The 19,878-nt window shown below is 38.8% G+C and overlaps 1 protein-coding gene across 2 annotated transcripts in view; it reads right to left on the minus strand.

Annotated features, from left to right (window-relative positions):
* Positions 1-19,878, minus strand: part of PARD3B (par-3 family cell polarity regulator beta) — an 853,033-nt gene that overhangs the window by 370,361 nt on the left and 462,794 nt on the right. The window lies entirely within an intron of this gene.

Below are 19,878 nucleotides of genomic sequence, written 5' to 3' on the forward strand. Positions count from 1 at the left end.
TTATCGAGCATCTACTATGCACTAACCACTGCAATGTGCAATGGCCCATCTATATAGAACATAACCGCCGAATAGTTTATTGAACAGCATGGGAGGACCTTTCAGTTTTAGACACAGTATAATCTGAGAGGAAAAAACAGACTTTAAGAACAGGAAAGAGGAAACAGAGGAATCTACATAGTTGGACCTTGCCAGATATTCTAACCATTTTTATCAAACAAATATCAAAAGTAATTACTTGGCGTGACAGGAGGAAAGAGAGGCAGGAAGACGGATGACTAGGGAGGCATCTATATTATTAGCTTAAGAGTGTTCCAAACGGGGCCGTTTCTGGAATCACAAATGTTCTTGTGTTGCAAAGCAGTGCTTGATTCACGCATGCAAGCGGTAGTCCCCGGCTTCCCAAACCCCGGGGGAATCCACCAGCCCGCAGGGCCAGTGTTCAGTTTCCCAGAAGCCCAGGCCAGACCTGAAAGCATCCATGCTGAACCTTTTATGGCCCTCATTTCATTAAATGCTGTGTTCTTGGCTCAGCACGAGTAAGCTCTGGATGCCTTTGCCTTGCCTCCCAAATGTGTAATTAGTCTGTGTTATGAGCAGTTTACTTTATGCAAGACTCATGTTTCACATGCAATCATTTTGTCAATTATGAAAACTCAAACAAAAGGGCTTTAAGGAAAAAAAGAGAATACTTTAAAATATATATATAAAGCAAAAGCCATACCTGGCAATTGTGCCAGGATAGTTTATAATAAGCTTATCTGCTGTTAACTTTTGTTAACTAGGTAAATTCTAAGGAATTTAAGGTGATGAAACTTTTGTTACAGCTAAATAAATTTTCACAACAGTGAAAGGATAAGACACCTGCAAGACACTTAATTTTCTGAAAATTTTTAATCTTCTAAAAAAGCATGAGTAGCTATTATAAACATGAAAGCTTTTTTGCCAATTGGATTATAGAAAATTCAAAATGTGGATATCACCCTAGAGTGGGGATCAGAAGAGGCTCATTCCAACAGCTGGGAAACATTTTATTTTAGATTATATTTTTCAGAGAGTAAAGAAAAGAAGACAATGAGAGATGAGCGGGCACATGCAAATGTAAATGGTAATCTGAGGATGATCACTGTAATAAATGGTAAAAGACTTTCCCACCACTGCTGCTAATACAGAGATGAAATCTGCAGAACTCATGGTGATTTACAAGTGGATAGATTATCTTTTAAAGTCTTTTGTCTTCTGGACAATATAGACAAATTACCAAAAAGCAGCAGAGATCATAGCAAAGATAAGTTTTTAAAAATCTACTGAATTATACTACAGGTTGTTGAGAATTAACCCAAAGCTTAATATTAAACATCAATCATATAGAAAAGAAAAATATAAGTTAGTGTTGCAATAAGTAGGAGAAAAGTTTCATAGAGCTACATGTGAGTCGCACTTGTATTTACTTTTAAATATATATATATTTTTATTGATTTCAGAAAGAAGAAGAGAGAGGGGGAGAGAGAGAGAAACATCTTTGATGAGAGAGTCATTGATCAGCTGCCTCCTGCAGGCTCCCTACTGGGGATGAAGCCCGCAACCCGGGCATGAGCCCTGACGGGAAATTGAACTGCGATCTCCTGGATCCTAGGTCGATGCTCAACCACTGAGCCACACAGGCTGGGCGGTATTTACTTTTAATGGATAAAAATTTTTAATGTAGATTTCTTATAGTTAGCTCAATAATGAATACCTTAAATATAATTCTTTATGTGATCCCCTTAAGTGCACATTTATTCATTTTAACCAAAGATCTGAATGAAGAAAATCCTATAAAATGTTTGCAGTTGAGATACTTACCTTTTTCATGGTTTTTTGAAAGGAGTAGAAGGCGGAAAGAACTGAAAGCAGGAGCTGATCTCTGGCTGAATTTATCAGAAAACAATTTTCTTTAAGTAAAGAATTAATCTAATACCAGGAAACAAATGTCAAAAAGTGGCCATTCTTTCTTGCCTGTCCAATCTAAAAGTACCTTAATTTAATACAAAGTCAGAGATGAAAACTAACAAAAGTAAAGTAAGTAAGAGTAAAGATTCCTATAGCAACCTTTCCCCCTCCTACTTACAGTGCACATACTTGAAAGATCAGCAAATTCAACAGTTTAGTGACACTGGCAACTTTTTTCCTTTTCAGATAAAGATTAAATAAATGAACATAATATTTTGTCATTAAAAGTAATATAAATGGATATTTTATATTCAGACAGCATGGAATTTCATAAAACTAGTCTGCTTTGTTAATATGGAGAAACAGCAGGTCTTTATGTTCTGTGTTTACGTCTTTCTACTAAAAGTGGATTAGAGAAATCATATTACAAATGTCTTAAATATGTTATAGGCAATAATTTAGTGGTTAAACACAAGAATACATGCCTTTATATGAATGCCAGATCCAAGGACAAACAATATGATTGTAATGATTTACTGATCTAAAAAGGAGGCACAATGGATCTGATTCTAAGAGGAATAGATCTATTTGAGAAGCTGGGTTCTTTCCAATGTCTTTGAGATCATAAGTATTTTGTCTGCCAGGCTACCTGCATGTAACACCTTTAAAAGACAATGCAAATATCAAGGAAAAAAACTAAACATAAATAAAAGTACATAGCCTCATGGAAGGAAACACACCGGTCATGGTGTCTGTTCCACCCACAGCCCAGCTCCCTGCTTAGGAGGGGTGGTGCTGAGGAAATTGGAGGTGCCCTCTGACCCCACCACAGTCAGTCCATGGGCTGCGGGGTGCTTCCTGAGGAAGTCTGGCCTGAGACTGTGCCCAATTAGAGCAGGTTTCAGAAGCCAATGAGGCCAACCAAACTGGGTCCCCATAGCACATGGGTCCATCTAAGGTCTCACACAGGCTCACAGCATTGCATGTAAGGAAAAAAATGAGGGTTTCTGTGATGAAACATTCTAGGGAAAAGGTCTCTTTATTTTGGGACTTCTCAGTGCTTTTAAAAGGTTAATACAATGAGGAGTCCGCAACCCAAAGAGGGCCCTCATCTGACCATGACGGTACCCTGACCTTGGACTTCCAGCCACCAGAACTATGAGAACTAAGCTGCTGTTGTTTATAAGCCATGAGTTATTGCAGCTCAAACAGACTAACACACCATCTTATAGTCTGAACTTCCCAGTGGCTTCTGGATCTGAAATATTTTCCCAAGGTAGAGGAAGTAGGTAACCCAATTCTGGGAAGATCTTTCCTCCCACATCTCTGCACTGCTCCTGCCAAGTTCTTGAGAAAGATTGTTCAGGAGGCCCCAGAGCCCTAAATAACTGGCTTGAACTATTGAATATTGCCTATCAGTTTACACTCTTCTTCAGTGTTCACCTTCTGAATGCTCCTCTGCCTTGCCGTAATGTACACAGGAAAGCAGGACAAGGGTAAGGGAGCAATTTCTATGGCCTTAATTCCTGTAAAATCAGTGTGTAATTACAAGAAGTTTAAAAGTTCAGCACACTTCCAATCAATATTTCCCTAGATGTATGTTGCATAGGACTTTTTTCCCCCCTGAACTAATGGATCTTAATTTTCCAACAAAGTCAAGCTTCAAAGACCAAACAAGGACTATCTCAGTTCAGTTCCTACCTAAGGAATTAAATTAAAAAAAATAACCCAACACAGCTCCAGTTTTACTTGCTGATACATGAAAAAGGAAAGACTCGTCTAAGCACAATGAGCGAACAAATCTTTCTACTTAAGCATTTTCCTGATGGTACAGACCTACAATTTTCATGATTCTTAATGAAATCATACATAAGGAAAAATCTATTTCCTATGTATGTGTGTATATCAAATATAGAAATTGTTTTCGTCTCAAAAGGAATTTTACAGTGAAGGTTTAATGGAATGAAATACTTTCTACTTAGTTTTTCCAAACACCCTGACTTTGCCTCTCAGCATGTAAGACACCTCTTCCTTCCCCGATGTTATCAGTGGGAAAACACTTTGCATTCCTCTGAGCTCCCATTTCAGTTTATTTTCCCCATTCTTGTGATTCTCATCACTTTCTATTTTTACAGCTATTTGCTGGCCTGTCTATCTAACTCCACTGCACCATTGTGATCCCATCACAGGCAGGAATTATGTTTAATTCAACTTTGAATCCAGTTTGGCTTCCAGTAGGATGCATATGTGTAATAAATATTTGTTCTAGTGTGACTTCATAAATTATTTTGTTGACACTTCTCTGCCACAGTGCCCTTCTTGAAATAATAGCCTAAAAAGACCAAAAAAGTAACAGTTGTATATCTTACATCTGATCTAGAAAATTGTAATTTTAACATTTCTACTTTATATGTTCTAGCATATTTGATTACATGGCAATACAATTAATTACTTAAATGTTAGAAAAAGCTTCTCTTACTTTTTAGATGGGATTCTCTCTACCTAAAAATCATTCTCTCCCTCCTCCCACTTTGATACCCACTGGCAAACTCTTACTTAGCTATCAAAGTCCATCTTAATTGTCACCTGCTCTCTGTGGCTGGGTCGTCATCTGTGTCTCCTTAGCCTCTCTCTATAATTATATTATAGCACTAATCGCATTGCATTTTGGTTATTTGTTATTACGTAAATCTTTAAGAACTTCATGGCAACAATGACCATTCTACTTACATTTATGCCACTAGCAGCTATTCTAATGCACACCTGAGGACCAGTGTATACTAAACATTTGTTAAAGAGCATTCCTGACAAGTGCTGCATCAATTAATTCTTCCTTTGTAGCTCAATGTGTGCCATGTTTTCATTAATATTAAAAAATAGTTTAAAAACTGCTAATTAAGTTTCAATGCTTCGTAATATAGATCACCGTCACCATCATCCAATGGAAGTTTAGAGTACCAGGCTGTGCATTTGGGGTATCTACAGCAACAGAATGGTTCCCTTTTCTCATTTTTATAACAGTGCTAAGCTTAATCATGACCTGTTTGCACTTTGATGCCTATGAAGGGCTGAGCTAGGCAAGAAAATAGCTTGCAAATGTTTCTACGAATTCACATTTATTTTGGCTCATCTGATCACCATATCCGCTCTTGAGTTTTGATACGGGGTGGAGTAAATCTGTCATTCACTTCTGCTATATTATGACAGCTGGTACTATTTGGCAACTACCCTGTTCAAATTAACCCTATAAAAACATTTTTTTACATTTAAAATGAAGACTGTGTCTATATCAAAAACAATTGGTTGAAAAGTTTAAAATCACTTATTGAAACAATTAATTTGTTCTAAATAAAATTGAAAAGCAAGTAAACTAAAAATAGCTTTGATGCCCCCCCCCCCAAAAAAACTAAACTGGGCACTACTTGGTCACAAACACCAATTAAAACTCTCTTAATATATTTGGTATCTCTTCACTTTTGTCTTTTCAAAATCACTGCACATTAGGCTCAGGTAACCCAGATTGTTTTTTATACTGTGTTTGACATGATAGAAGCTCAAAGTCATAATGAAATATGTTAATGCCTGGCCGGGAGACACCTGACCAGTTACGTTTTGGTTCGGGCCGTCCTTAACGCCAGCCTTGTCTCGGGGGACACAGAGTCCATCCCATTATTTCAGCCACATCAAAAGGAGGGCATGGGCTAAGCAAATCTGTGTGATTTACCAAGGCAGCCGTATTTCAGTGATACAAAGCAAGCCGTCTAGTGCTTAATGGGGACCGTATGTTCGGTTATTTCTTTTCCCGTCACACTGAACGAAAATCCAACGTACTTAAGAACAAGCTGAGAGACATAATAAAAAAGTCAAAAAATTACAGGATTATGAATAAGTGCAAATGATTTTCTAATATGTTGTAACTCAACACAATAGGTAAGTATCAGTTTTAACTATTAGTCAGCGTATCAGTACACTTTGTACTCTGTCTAGATCTCTAACTTCTAACAAAACTATCTGTACTAGTAAAAAATTCAGCTGTACCTTCCTAAGAAATATTAATAGTATTCTAAGAACATTGTGTATAATCAAAACCCCACTTTCCCCCTAGTATTCTATTAGGATAATTTCCCACATTCTCTTAAAGAAAAACAGATTTGGGAAATAAAAAAAGAAAAAAAAGAATGGTTTTCCTTTTGCTTTCCTCACTCTCTGGTCTGTGGTCATTAATGTCTACTCAATACCACGCTCAGTCATCTGTCTCCCCTGGGACAGTACTTTTCAATTAAACCTTTTATTTCACCCACGAATGCCTGTTCTCATTGACCGCTGCACTTTTTATCTGTGGATTTATGATAATCTAATGCACACCTCCTCACCGGCAGAATGGCCTTCTGAATCCTTATTGTTCTTATACCAGACAGAAGTGAAAAACAAAATTAGCTCCTGCGGAAGACAGGAAGGAAACGGCATTTGTTCAACACAGCAAGAGGCCTTTCACTACCTGCCCGACGGCCTTGACCACTGCGCGGCCCTGGCCTCTCCATGTGCCGGCTGCCCTCGCCGGGCTGCTCAGGCCTGATAAGACCTGCCAACCCCCTTGAGAGTCACTGAGAGCCGAGGGTGAGGGGCAAAGCAATCTGTGGGTTACATTTTCAAAGGTTTGTGAAGGAAGTAAGACATTTACATGCTATCCTATTCTGTTCTGCAAGAAACCCTCAGGTTAAAGAGGAACCTCTGAACGGTTATCTGGCAGCAAAGTCTGGGCTTTTTAAAAAAAGTAAGCGGCTTATGACCCAGCGATTCCACTCCTGGAAATATATCAAAAGAAATCCGAAACACCGATTCGAAAGAATATATGCACCCCCATGTCCATTGCAGTGTTATTTAAATTGCTAAGATTTGGAAGCAGCCCAAGTGCCCATCAGTAGATGAGTGGATAAAAAGCAGTGGGACATTTACACTGTGGAATACTATGCAGCCATAAAAAAAGAAGGAAACCTAACCTTTTGCAACAGCATGGATGGACATGGAGAGTATTATGCTAAGTGAAATAAACCAGTCAGAGAAAGACAAGTATCACATGATTTCATTTACATGTGGGAGCTAATGAACAAAATAAATTAACAAACACAGAAATAGACTCAAAGATACAGACAACAGACTGACAGCTGTCAGAGGGAAGGGGGGTTGGGGGGCTGGGTAGAAAAGGTGAAGGGAGTAAGCAAAAAAAAAAAAAGAAAACAAATCCCACAGACAGACAACAGATTAACAGAGGGAAAGGGGGGGGCAGGGAAGGTAGAAGAGGGTTTAGGGGTTTAAATGGTGATGGGAGGAGACTTGACTTGGGGTGGGGAACACACAATACAGGGTACAGTGATGTACTATAGAACTGTACACCTGAAACCTATATAATTTTATTAACCAATGTCACCCCAATAAATTTGACAAGTAATCCATATACTTTAAAAACAAATAAATAAAATAAAAAAGTAAGCGACTAGCTTGTTTGTATCTATTTTGTCTTTACTTCCTTTCCAAGTAGGATGCACATGATTTGGTTTCTATTTCAGAAGCACACAAATTATAGTGACATGTTATTAACTTAACCACCATGAAAAATTACATATGAATATTTTTTACAACCATACTCAGTTGCGCAGCTGAAAACTAGTGTATTTCTATCTCTTTATGATACAGGGAATAAGTCACTCTTAGGTATATCCTCAAACATGAACAAGTTCAGCAGCCTTCATCTTTGTTTAATTTCCTTGCATGCCTACATAGCACATAAAATTACCAAGTTAATAATTGCATTAATATTTATTTATATGACTTATTTACAACCTGTCTAGTACCAAAGAGGAATTAAAGGGGCTTGTATTAATGATTACATTGAAAATACCTGCCAAGTTTTTAACAAGTTGCTAGTGTTGACACACTCATATTTTCCCAATAAAAGAATCCAGAACCCAGGGCTTTTTTTTTTTTTTTTTTCATCAAGGATAGCCAAAACCTTAATGAACAGTGTTTATAATTTATTCACATTTCTTTGTCTGCAACGCAAATTAGCTCTAAATAAACTGACTGTGAAGAAAGACAATTCTTAGTTAGGAAACAGGTTATATGCTGTATGTTTGCCTGTAAACCTGGTTCTTGCAACTTGTACTTTTTTTTTTTTCCTCTCAAAAGAAATATGGGTGCATTGAGCCTAGGTTTCAATTAGATAACAGGTTTGCTTACTTCGCAGTATCTCTAAGACATGAGAGTAGGTAATGATTTGCATTCTATGGGATGGGCTATATTTAAGAATGTTCTATGGGAAAATACACCTACCCTTCCAATTTAGGAAAGGACGAACACATTTCCTTTTCAGCTGGCTATGGAAGTGAGGTCTCTTATGGTACCCACAGCTGTGGTGGCGTCAGGAGTGGAAGGGCTCCATCTGTGCCTACTAACTACTATGGCAACAAGCACCACAATGCTGGAGATAAAAAAGGTGGGCATGAGAGAGAGATCTGCCGGCAACCTGTTAGCTCTACATTCACTTAGGAGAAGGCATTCTACATCAAATGCTCCCAAGGCATTCTGAAATGTGAAGCAAAGAAGCACTCAGAGGCAGACTCCTGCTGCCCATTTGTATAGTACACAGATCAATCATAATTCAGGCACTCTCTGTATTGAGTGTCATGCCAAGATCTGATGCGCAGAAATTCAGAGAAGAGTATTTTGCATTAGAAAACGATTTAAGAGACCATTTAATTCGATCCCTTCATTTTATAGATAAGTAAACTCTTCTCCTTATTTACTGCCAATTACTTTTTCCTTTAATAATTTAATTTTAGTATTTGTTAGTTTATCACTAACTACACAATCCAACTTCCACTCCCAGTCCCCAATCCAGATTGTAGGTATTGTTGACATAAGAAACGTCCAAACCTATAGAGAATTTTTATGAGTTTATTTGAGCCAAACTGATGACAGTGCCAGGGAGGAAAATCTCCATGGATGGAGAAAATGCTCCAGAAAATGGCAGTTTTGCAGCTTATTTTATATGTTAGAGAAAAAGTGAGACATAAGGAGGGTTACATGAAATCCATTGGTGGTAGATTAAGGGGGCAGGAGAAAACAAAGCAGGGAAATTTCTAGGATTGGGTAAAAAGTAAAATGAAGAGCTACATACTTCTTTTACATTGGTGGGTGTAGCTCGGTTAATAATTAACATTTACAGCACACAGAGATGGTATTCAGGGAGCAAGATAACAGGAAATTACTCTGAAATTTCAAAGGCATGTTACCTTAGATGCAAAAAGGCAATAGACAAAATCACTTAAGGTAGATATTTGTCAAGGAAGCTTCAGGCCTAGGGAGTGACTACCCGCCAAGACTCACAACCTAAGTGAGCCTAGATAGACAAGTGGCTAAAGAAGTGATACACACACACACACACACACACACACACACAATGAAATATTACTCAGTCAGAAGAATGAAATCTTGCCATCAGCAACAACACGGATGGATCTAAAGGGTATTATGCTAAGTGAAATAAGTCAGACAGAGAAAGGCAAATATAATATGATTTCAATTATATGCAGAATCTAAAAAACAAAATAAACAAAAACAGAAACAAACTCATAGATACAGAGAACATGTGACATTTTGATGGTTGCCAGATGGAAGGGGGTTGGGGGATAGGTGAAAAAGGGGAAAGGATTATGATGTACAAATTGCCAGTCAGAAACACAGTCATGGGGATACAGAGTACAGTCATTAATACTGTGATAACCATGGATGGCGTCAGATGGGCACTAGGGTGATCGGCGTGATTACTTAGTAAGTTATATAAAGTCTAATCACTATGTTGTGCATCTGAAACTAATATAATATTGTATGTCAACTGTAATTGAAAAATAAAAATATATTAAAAACAAGAGAATGAGCCAGAAATGACACAGTGCAACTCGCAAGGTTGGTCCTCAAGAGCCTTTGCATCCCATGCGTTCGCTGTCCTAAGAATGTCATGTGAGGAAGCCAGACCAGCCTCCTGGAGGGTAAGAAATCACATGAAGGAGAACCAAGTGGCCCATGCAAGAGCCAGCCCCAAGTGACAGCCACGTAAGGGAGGCAAGCTGCGTGAATGAGCCCAAACATAGAACTTGTGAACAGATAACTTATGAACACAGACCTTATAAAAGGGGGCATCAACAGATCTTAAATTCTCATTCAATGGCGTTTTACATCATCCCTAGGCATGGTCCTATTACGGACCTGCAAATTTTGCTCTCATGAGAGTGTAAAATGTCAACAGTATTAGTACTATAACTAGAATGTCCCTTCCCTCTACTCTCCCTTTTCCTCAGTTTTCCTTCCGCTCTTGCCTCATGCTTCTCTGTTTCCCTAGAAGTGTTTTCTCCCTTTGCTTCTTTGAATCCATCCACAGTCCAGAATCCCACCTCATAAATGAAATTTTTCATGATTTTAAGGCACTTATGGATTTCTTCTTTTTAAAAAATTATTTTTATTGATTTGAGAGAGAAAGATTGATTTGTTGTTCCACTTATTTACACATTCACTGGTTGATTCCTACATGTGCCCTGACTGGGGATCGAACCTGCAACCTTGGTGTATCGAACCTGCTTGCTTGTTTCTATGAGCTACCCGGCCAGGACCTGGATTTCTTTTTTTTATAGTGAACTTCCAGTTCACTATTAACCTCTCTCAACTTCTTCCTTAAATTGTGCAACTATTTCCCCTCCTATCAGCTTTCGCCGCAGATGATAGGCACTATGCCATATTCTTATCTTGTTTCTCTAATGGCACTTAGCAATGTCTGTAAGTCCTGACTTAGTACATCTTAAAATACCCAGTGCATGGTACAGCATCTAGCACAAATAAATGTTCAATCAACATTTGATCAGCTAAACTGGAAATAGTAGTAGGTGTTTGATAAATATTTGTTGAACAATCAGGTCCTGTTATCATCAATGTGGACCCAGAAATAGACACGGAGGCCCAAGAAGACAGATCTGCTGAGTATTAACCTCTCTCTGAGTATCATGGAAGAGGAGCATTTGGTCTCCAGGCCATGGAGAGCAAGCAAGTCACAGCTATGATGTATTGGTTGGGTGTTTTTCCATTTTTGAGTTTTTTTGCTTTTTTGTTTCTGTGAGTTTTTCCCCTTAAGTGGGAAGTCAAGGGTCTAGAGATGAAAAATGTAGCTGCTGGGAAGGAGAGAAGGGGGAGTGTGAGCCCTTTTGTGTCAGGCTGAAAGTTGTAACTCACCTGCAGGGTTTAGTTAAGGCCCACAGTACCATAAATCCAAAGGCATGGGCTCCCACACAGGGTGGCAACAGTAGGTTTACAGTTGTTTGTATAGAAAATAGTACTACAATTAATAAATAATAATACAAGAACGAACTGTTTTGCGTACTCATAACTGTAAACCTACTTATGTCCTGCCCTGTGTCTGGGTGACAATAGCAGAGGCTTTGTTGTTCTAGGGAGTATTTTTCCCATTCTACTACTATCTCCATCTACCATGTGGCATTATTATGTAATTTAATATAATGTACCATTACCTTCCTCTTCATCACCACCCGGCATCTTAGTGTAATGCAGAGATAAATATATTCTGCTAGTGACCAATACCGTGTTGAGTGTTACCCGCTTCCAGCAGGGCAAGATGACAGGTCAGAAGCAAGAAAGGAAAGGAGAGAGGAAGGAAAAGGAGAGAAAGAGGAAACATAAGAAAATTGAAACAACATTTCGAGCTGTTAAACAACGCTTCCTTAGATCCTAAGCCTCCAAGAAATGCAAAGAATTAATTACGGAAAGACTAGTGATAAAAGTCCTACATATAACTCAATAAGTGGTCAGGAAACATAATTGAACTCGTTTGTAATTGAATATCCTGCCATTGGGCGGATTTAAAGAAGGGTAAACTTAAAGAGACATAACAATATTAAGTGTTCTTTTGTCTTTTTAACATTTGTGATAAAACGGTCTTTATTGAAAAGAGAACCAGGGCTTTGGTGGGGCTTTGTTGAGGCAGCCACAGGGATTGAATAGTATGTGATTTGTACTAGGGTATCTTAATTTAAATAATTACAATATCTTAAAGAAAAATGAATCTTAACTCCTTCACTGTTTTATTGTATCTGACAGGTTCAGTAAAAGGGCACCTATTTACTGGTGCATTATGCGTCATACTTTCTGGGCACTCATTAAAAATAATGAGAACATATTTAAAAGTTGTTGCCGGAGAATCTTTGGGGACGGAGCATGGGAAGAGGTAAGTGGCAACAGATTGTTATTTAAGCGTCTATCTCTGTTTTATCAGCCCTCAGGAAAAAAAAAAAAAAGTAGCAATATTAGGCTGATAGTCTTTAATGATAAAGATCACACATTTTCCCGAAAAACAGGCCGATGAAACACGTTCAGACCTCTAAGCGTTACTTTCAAAATCAAGTGGACTGTCGTGGCGGTTTCACATGTGTGGTATTTACTTTGATAACAGCTGGAAAAGTCAACCACAATCAATTAAGGCAGTACCTTTCCCCCTTAATCTTTAAACATCCTTTACAGAATGCATGCATTTCCTTATCTTACACCAGATGTACCTTAGCAAACGCACAGATCACAGGCATAGACGTAATTAAGCAAATCAAGGTCTTCCCCCGAGTTTTGTAACCACCGTCTTACCCAGCTGCTCCGCAGCAACAGCTGGCAGGAGTTACTGGTGACATTTGGCTAACGGGATAAGAAGAAGGGCAGTTTGTGGTTGGTCACGATATTACTTTTTCTGAGCTGTTTAAACATGCATATTCAAAAACTGCTTGGTTGTTTTTTTAGCCTAATCGTAGCCACAGTGGCCACTAATAAGACATATTTCTCATGCCATGAGAATACAGATGAATCTCACGGCTCTTCATCCTTAACTTCGCAGGAGAATGTAATTAGGCCCCAATCCCCTGAAATGTCAGGAGAGAAGCTCTTCAGCTTAGGACGCTCCTCCTTGCACCGCTTCCACCCTCCAACAGAACCAGGCTTGTGATAAAGGCCGTTAAGTGTTTCGTTCTGACACCTGGAAGCCATACAACCAGGCAAAATGGCCCGCACTTCCTCCATCTGTTTTAATAATGCTGAACCAGAGCATTTATCATCATCTATTTTACCAAGACTAGATTTTGCTGACAAGGGTTCAGTAAAATTCTTTCAGGTATAAGTACTTCCCAGGGAGTAGCAAATGACTATTAATCCCTCAGCCTTGCGGGTTATTGAACGCATTCAAGAAACTGGCAGAGATTGAGGACCCAGAATCTCTCCTCAGCACAAGCGAGAGAAGGTTATGATGCTTGCTCAGCGCGGTGGAAGTCTTACTGAAAAAATGTTTCTGGTTTTGACAAACAATGTACATTTTGTAAATTTCCAATATCTCTGTGCCCCATTTTTCCTATTCAAAAAACAAACAAACAAATGAGAGAAATGGGAGTATCTAAGCACAGTTGATCTGTGATAGTAAATGAGGATCACCTTCTTAGCTTTAAAATCTCTGCCATGAGTTCAACCACAGTATATTTTAATGTAATTTAATATAATGTACTATTACCTTCCTCTTCATCACCACCCGGCATCTTAGTGTAATGAAGAAGTAAATATATTCTGTTACTGACCAATACTGTGTTGAGTGTTATCTGCTTCCAGAAGGGCAGGATGACAGGTCAGAAACAAGGAAGGAAAGGAGAGGAAGGAAAAGGAGAGAAAGAGGAAACATAAGAAAATTGAAACAGTATTTTGAGCTGTTAAACAATGCTTCCTTAGATCCTAAGCCTCCAAGAAAGGCAAAGAATTAATTACGGAAAGACCAGTGATAAAAGTCCTTCATATAACTCAATAAGTGGTCAGGAAACAAAGTTGGGTATGGTCCTGTAGGCCAGTGGAGTGTGTCTTACCTCATAGCACCCCATGTTGGAGATAAAGGGGAAGGGAGAAGGAAAGCTGGGTAACTGCAAACAAATACCAATAACCCAATCTTTTAAGCTTCCCTATAAATACCTCCCTTTGGTAAGTGTCTAAATCTACAAGTTACAAGGTGGCATGTAACAAATTTGGAGCACAATCAAATTGAGTGTGAAAATTTTAAAGCACAATCGAGTGGGCCTGAAAAAGTCAAGTACAATTGAGTTCGCCTAAATGAATCAGGTGTAATTGAGTTGAGTAACTGGATTGTGCTCGGCACTGGCCCTTGGCCAAAATGAGGGCACGTGGCCAAAGAGACACGGGGCTTAACTTTTTCACAGAATATTTTTCACAGAGCAAGAAATTGTTTGCAGAATAGAAAGATACAGTTGAAAATGTGATTACTGAAGGTAGTCAACTCTAGTCACTAAGTTACCCTATAGTCCTTATGCTATTTATAATGGAACCACTATTCCAATGGTCCTCAGCCTTGAGTGAGCCTCAGAACTATCTGGAGGGCTTGTTCAAACATCTCTTTGAGCCCCACTCCTAGAGTGTTCCCATTTCTTTGGTCCGGAGGGGGCCTGAGAATTTGCACGTGTAAGAAGGCCCCAGGTGATACTATACTGCTGGTCTAAGACCACACTTTGAGAACTACTGTTTTAACAAGTTATTGTGGCCAAGACTGAAGCATTAAAAAATACTCTTAATACTTTAAAAATACCTCTAATATTTTTAAATGTGAGGTAATAATACTTTCCTATATCTTTACAAGTAGAATGCACTAGATTCTGCAAATATTCTGATAATTTAAACTACCTAAATTGTCATTTACATTCAGTACTAACTACCCCTATCCTCTCTGTCTTATGTAGCTGTAATTAAAGATTGCTAATGCCCCAAACTCTGAATATTTTTAAATTTGGTTTAAATGGATAATGCATTAGATAAAGTTTAGGTATGGATTAGGGGTGAAAGTCCCTTTAGCAATACCTTTTTTAGCGTTTTGTGTCATCTGCTTTAACAATGCAGAGCTTCCATTTATTCAGTCAACAAATACTGAGCATACAGTGTGTACCAGGCACAGGAAATTACAGGAGTTAACATTATCTGAGATTTAGCATGTGCTAGCATCTATGCTGGGCCAATTCTCAAAATTACGTGCTGTTATTATCACTTGACAGATAAGGAAATTGAGGCACTGAGAGGCTGAATTGGATAGGAAAGTAGGGATTCACATTCAGGTTATGAGACTCCCAAACCCGGGCTCTTAATTGCTATTTCTCTATAGTTTTGAAGGTCTATTGGAGAAATTTTAACAATGTGTGGTTTAGGGGCATGACAAGGGGAGACCTGAATATGAATGGAAAACAGTGGTGCTCTATAACCAATACCTGGGCCTTCGAGGAAGTTTTGCCCAAGGAAGGGACCTCTATGTAGATATCTTAAGAAGCTGTGAGGTGAAAGTGAAGGGAGGGGTGTCCTAGACAGGCGGGAAGGCTCACAGCAAATGTTTGGCAAGGAGAGGGCCCTGGCAACATTTTAAACTGGTGAGAAGAGTTTGGAACAGCTGGAGAGCAGGGAGAAGGAAATCGTGCCGATATCACAGGACCATAGGCCAGCTTGGGATCTATGAAAGGAATACAATTCTAGGACAAAATAATTGTTTTCCCCTCCAAACCAGCCTATACATCTTTTAACACTACCCCTAGACATCTAAAGTCAAAACTTTGAATTGATATTTCTTACTCCATCACCCAGACATCTATCAAATGCCCAAACTAAACTTGTTTACCTTCATCTCTCTCTCAGTCAGCAATGGGTGGGAAACCCTAACTGCACACTAGCATCCCTCATTCAGATGAGCAACGATGAGAACAGTAACATTTGTTGAATCCAGTTCTGTGGCCTATCCTAAGTGCTTTACGTATATCTCACTTAATGCGAATAGTCTCTTAGGTAGATGATGATCTGATCCCCATGTTAGGGATGAGAAATGGGGGCTCAAGGAGGTAACTTAAACCATTCAGCCAATCAGTGGTAGAGCCAGGATTCAATTCATGTCTGACTGATCCCAGATCCCAACCACTACATTCTAGTGAATTACAATAAGCTCTTAGCAGGTATCTTAAAATCCTTTCACTCCTTCCAATTCATTCCAAATAACACTACTTCTCATGTCAGCCCCTTGCTCAGTAATCTATCAAGTTGGGCTGCCCACTATCTTCTTGATGTATTTTATGTTTTCCAATCTCTGAGTATTTGAGGACACTACTCCGCACCCCTGCCCCACCCCTGCAACTTTTCATTTTAAAATTCTACTCAATCATCAAAAATCTTCTCCAAGTCTGTTTGTTTTTTTTAAATTAATTTTTAGAGACAGAGATGAAGGGAGAGGGAGAGAGAGAAACATTGATGTGAGAGAGAAACATTAATGTAAGAGTGAAACATCAACCAACTGCTTCCTGCATGCCCCTACTGGGGCTCAAGCCAGCAACTTAGGTATGTGCTTTGATGGCAAATTGAATCAGCAAACTTTCAGTGCATGGGATGACCCTCAACTGAGCCACACAGGCCAGGGCAAAGTCTGTTGTGTTTTTGAAGGTTTTCTTGGTTTCTAACTTTGAGTCACTGCAACACTTTTTTTTGCACAATTTCATCAGCTCATCACTTTTCTTTTTGTTATGGGCTAGAAGCTCCCTTAGGACAGAAACACATCTTATTGACCTCTGGAGTTCATGTTGCAGAGCCCTGACTAGGGTTAAATATAAATTGGTTGAATAGAAATACAGTAAGAGGGAAACGAAAATTACTGTAGGGAGAAGCAGAAATGAACACCGTATCTCAGTGTGGAGTGAATTTTAAGTCACTAGAGCCATGTTACGTGAAGGATCCGTAAAATATAGCAATGCATTTTGATTTCTGCATAATACTTTAAATTTCAAAACATAACTCGGGCACTTTGGTTTGCATAGAAAAATCACTCTGAAATCATTCTTCAATTTCTGCTACTTATCTACAATAACTGCTATAATATTCACTCTTCCTTAAGTACCTTGGTTAATTAAGCATAGAATCATTTGAATCAAATAGCCAAAGGGAATAAAATAACATATCAGTTAAATGAGGTTCATCTAAAATTTCAAACAAAAATTCTTGCATGATTTATGATGTTAAATAATTTGACATTTGAAGATGAGAATTTTTCATTTAAGGAGACAGAGAAAACCATGAAGGAGTTGGAGCCACATGTCATTGGGGGAAGTGGTCACAGGGGCTGGTAAATATGGTAGTGTTGAAATACACTAAGCACGGTAGCTATTAAGGGAATCTCCACGTATGTGCATTCACTGTTTTTTTCTCAGCAAGAGCAATATTAGTAAGTGAAGGTCAAACCAGCATGACAAACATGGCCAACTTCTGGATCTCAATCATGCCAGGCAGCAGCAACTTGCTTCTTTGAAATACAGTCAATCCCACTTGCAGAGGCTGTCATTTAATAGGAGGCAAACTTGGCAGGTAGAAATTATAAATACATTTGAAATTTTCTCAGCTAGTTTTACCCACCAGGGGTTGCTGTGATTTTCAGGATAATTTAAAGATAAGGCAGTAGGTCAGAATATGAAACACTAAAGAGGTTAACAAAGAAATGGCAGAATATTTCTTTCTCCTCAATAAATGAAAGAAGACATACATACGTGCACACACACATGCACACACATGACAAATAACAGTGTCGCTCTCTCTCTCTGAAGCTCTTATAAAAATAAAGGCATGAAATAAATAGAAAACCTTCAGTGTTTCAGCATCTTTCCTAAATGGGGAGGTAGCTTTATCTGACACTTTGCATTAAAAAAAAAAAATTCAGGTATCAGGGATGGAAAAGAACTTGTAGACCAGCCTCTCACAGAACAGACCAAACAAACCACCGATTAAGTTTTCATTTCAAGTGCAGACGCAGACACAGCAGTTTCACCCTCCGATTCTATTACCAACGCTAATCTCAAAGTTCCTTCTGCAAAAATGTTTCTTATGTGAACACCTCTTCAATAACCATTACCCCAGTCAGGGGGTGAGATCAGAGAATCTTTCATACCGGGATTCTGGAAGGATTACCTTGGACGCACAGTTCTTTTGGTAAAGATACCAGGAAGAGGTAAATAGTTGTAACGTTATTACATTAATTCCTCTCATTTGATTTTCAACCCAGCTTGCCACACATGGGAAGAAGGTTGGCTCCACGTGCTGCTGAATTTGTGATACTAACCAACTGCTCAGGAAGGAGGACATGGCCCAGCGAATGTAAGAACCCAGCAGCTTCTCTTATGTGGCAGGCAAGAGAAATGAGCAGGAAATGGGTGCAGAGGCCTTTGGAGTGACAGAGGGTCACATCTGAGAGGCCATCCTATATTGGGGCTTCCTGTATCACTGCTGACCACACGGTCCCTTGGCTGTGAGTGTTACGACTTCACAATGAGCTAGTGATAACAAGGAGGCGAGGAAGATTTAACTGTCAGAAAATAGGCAGAGCCGGGCCCTTAAGAGGGTAGAGAGTGTCTGAAATAGCAAGGCTTCACAAAAGGGGGAGGACAGCTTCTCGGAACAGAAAACAATAAACACAGCTTGTTTTCTTCAAAGGAGATAGAGCAAGACAAAAGCAGGAAGTGCTGTCCTTCCTTCATCCTGCCACATTTTCAATGGAAAGTCAAGTGTGCGCATCAATCACAATAAGGGAGAAGAGAAAGGAGCAATACCATCTTCAATTTTTTTTTGGAAGAAGAATACAAAGATGTATCACATAGAACACTGTTCTTCATTTTGCTCTTTCAAATAGTCCAGGGCATGCCACGCTATGAAGTAATTCCCACTGAAACACTCCCGTGCATGCGAAGCATGACCTCTCTTTAAACTTGCTGTATGGTTCATGCTACTTAGCACTTAAGGCAGGCATTTGGGCTGGAGAGAGAATACTATCCCATAATTCTCCAAAACAAAGATCTGGGTCCACATTACCTAGGTGCTTGTAAACCTCAAAGGCCCTTGCTTTGCTGTGGTTACAAAGAATGTTCTACATACTTGGGTAGTTAGAAGTCTATTTTTTGAAGAGTTGAGACAATTTGCCAGGGAATTCTCAGAGAATGGATACTAACCATATGCCCTCCAAATTTTGTATAAAACTAAAAACAATGAGAACAAATAATTTATTTGCACTCAATCTCATCGTTACACAATTAATTTAATATGTTCTCTGGTGGGCTCAGCCTATGATGTCACTTTCTGGGATAGAAATCAAATTTTGCTAAATTCTATTAAGTGAAAATGAAATAATATATACAGGCTGTCCTGAATTATGGACTTGGTCATAAAAATTGTTTGCAATTCATATTTTGGATACCAAAATACATTTTAAAATAATAAAAAAGAAACCAATCAATGTTTGAAATAGTGGTTAACCCCAGGCAAACTTGCATAAATTTATTTACCCCATAATGAATCTAAAGAACAGTATTATGTTTACAATACTACAGGAATGGTAATGTATGCAAAGAAATAATTATAGCTAACATATATTGACAACTTACAATTGGCAAGAAACTATGCCAGAAGCTTTGCATGCATTACCTCTTTCAGTCCTCGAGCCTCAGAATGATACTGTCACCTGCTCTAGATCACACAGTAAGTGGTGACTTCAGAAGCTGAGGATAGGAAGTTGAACTCCAGAGATGCTACTAAGTGTTAAGAAACTTAGGCCTCTAGTTCCTGTTCCCTGTAGGACCCTGGACAGGTTACTCAACCACAGTGAACCTCTGTTTTCTCAACTGCAAAATGAGAGTTGGATTTACAGATTCTTCTCGCTCCCTTTAGTCTGACAATTCTATTATCCATTTGCTACATTCCACATGTATTCAGAGTTTCAATTTGGGATAAGATCAATATCCCTTTTCCCCTTACCTGGGGGAGGGGGAGAGCTTTTAGGAAGAAACTTGGCAG

This window comes from Miniopterus schreibersii (genome assembly GCF_964146895.1).
Source record: "Miniopterus schreibersii genome assembly, chromosome: 7".
Lineage (NCBI taxonomy): Eukaryota > Metazoa > Chordata > Mammalia > Chiroptera > Miniopteridae > Miniopterus > Miniopterus schreibersii.